We start from the raw sequence: 2500 nt of genomic DNA, 5'->3' as shown, positions 1-2500 counted from the left end.
TTCGTGGACGCGATACAGCCAACAGAATTAGGTAAGACTGGGTTAATTTACAACCCCCCATAGGTCAAAAATCCGCTGATGATGATATGCAACATACTCGTGGCTTTAATAAACTATTTAACCAACGTGATACATCAAACTCCCACCCTTCATTAGGGCATATTTTAACATACTAATAGTGGGGGCAATTCCTCCCTCCTTCTACCCCGGTTCTCAAGAGTAACAAGCCATTGTTTTGCCCCCAGAAGCAAGGTCCTTTGAAAAGGCACCTTTCCGGTATAACAACGTGAAGTATATGAATCCTAGTGGGTTCTCCATCATCAAGATGGTTTAGCATCTCGCGTAAACGGACTCCTCTTCTGAAAATTTTCCCTTTTTTAGTGAAAAAAGAAAATTCCTTCAATGATACACACTCACTGGTTGCGATATCCAACGCCAGTCGTATACATATCCATAAGAATGAATTATAGACACGCTGGTTTATACATCATAGATACCGGATGTGAATGAACTATTTCATTCACTCTTCTGGCATATCAGAACGAGGGAAAACAAAGTGATATGACAATGAAAGAAAATGACGTAGGTTACACTCGGGTCCACGTACGCCGAAGTGTGTCACATGTAGGGTGTATTAAAGAATTTTATGCGAGGGCGATCTGGTGTGTGTGTGTGTGTGTGTGTGTGTGTGTGTGTGTGTGTGGTGTGTGGTGTGTGTGTGTGTGTGTGTGTGTGTGTGTTCTGCAATAATGCTCAATTAGCCAGACCCCCAACTCGGAACTAGGGATGAGGGTTGGGGGGGAAGAGGGGGGCTGTTCGGTTGGGTAATTGGTCATGGCCCCCTCTGAATCCTTAAACTAAAGAGGGGAGAGGGAGGGGTAGAAGGGAGATGGAGGGAGGGAGGGGAAGAAATGGTCGTTTACTTCTGTCGTGTAGCTGGAATGACATATGTGTGGTCGTTCTTTCGGCTGGACATCCCCCCCAAACCCCCCATCCTCGTCAGGAGGAGGGGAAGGGAGGAGGAGGAGGAGGAAGTCGTTGACATGGCTGAATGGGGTCGTTCTTCCGACCTGCACCATTTGTATGAGGGGGAAAAGTCGTTATCCATACACCAGCGGTGGTCGTCGCTCTCTGGGTAGGAAGTCGTTGACCTGGGTGGAAGCCTGGGGTTTGTTTGGAGGTTATCTATAAGACGGGTCAATCATGGTTGAAAGAGGTCAACTGAGAGGGGTTAATTATGTTGAAAGAGGTCAACTGAGAGGGGTCAATCATGTTGAAAGAGGTCAACTGAGAGGGGTCAATCATGTTGAAAGAGGTCAACTAAGAGGGGTTCAATTATGGTTGAAAGGGGTCAACTGAGAGGGATCGATCATGGTTGAAAGAGGTCAAATGAATGGGGGGGGGTCAATTATGGTGAGAGGTCAACTGAGAGGGGTCAATCATGGTTGAAAGGGGTCAACTGAGAGGGATCAATCATGGTGAAAGAAGAGGTCAACTGAGAGGTGGTCAATTATGGCGAATGGGGTCAACTGAGAGGGATCAATCATGGTGAAAGAAGAGGTCAACTGAGAGGGGGTCAATTATGGCGAATGGGGTCAACTGAGAGGGATCAATCATGGTGAAAGAAGAGGTCGGTCACCTATTTGGAGCCCCATCAGTCGATCCCCAAGACTGAGGGTAGGGGAGTCGGCCCACTGGCTGGGCCCTACCAGGAAATGGGGGGAATGGTAGTCGTTTACGTAGGCACGGCCCACCACCACTGAGGCGTCGGGAGAAGAGAGAGAGAGAGAGAGAGAGAGAGAGAGAGAGGAGAGAGAGAGAGGAGAAGAGAGAGAGAGAGAGAGAGAGGTCGTCCATGTGGCTGAGAGGGGTGACGTAAGACGAGGTCGTCCATCTGGCCAGAACACCGGTGGGAGAGCAGGTCGTTCACACTGCTGACGACGCCTTGTTGGTGACAAGGGGGGGTGGGGGTCGTTCACCCAGCCAGAGCCTTAGTTGGGGGGTGGGAAGATGAGGGGTCGTTCACCTTGCTGGTGGTGGTTGCGGTGAAGAAGGGAGGAGGGGACGACAAGAGTAGGTCGTTCACCTCGCTGGAGCCTCCGTGTGGTTAGAAGGAGACAGAAGGAGGAGGAGGAAGAGGTCGTTCACAGTGCTACACAGCACTCGGCAGGGGAGTCAAGGGGGGAAGGGCGTCCCTCGCCGCTGTATGACAGGGAGGCAAGGCTATTTCACCTAACCAGAGAGGTGTTCCCCCCCACCGTGCAATATTCTCAACCCCCCACATACGACTACCTTCTACAGTTCACTGCGGCTCCGCTAACATTTCCCCCCCCCCCCTCCTGTAACCAGTAACTCTGGAGTGTGTCTTCGGTGGGGAGCGTTCTTTTACCAACAACAAACACCTGCTAACTGCATTCCATAACAGTAAAGTTAAACAAAGTCGCAGAGGGACGCGAGAGGCCATTTTTCTTTATATTAGCCGAGACGGCACTGGCAACTG

This window comes from Panulirus ornatus, chromosome 46 (assembly GCF_036320965.1).
Source record: "Panulirus ornatus isolate Po-2019 chromosome 46, ASM3632096v1, whole genome shotgun sequence".
NCBI classification, from domain to species: Eukaryota; Metazoa; Arthropoda; class Malacostraca; order Decapoda; family Palinuridae; genus Panulirus; species Panulirus ornatus.
The sequence above is the reverse complement of the archived record's forward strand: the minus strand, read 5'-3'. Positions refer to the sequence as shown.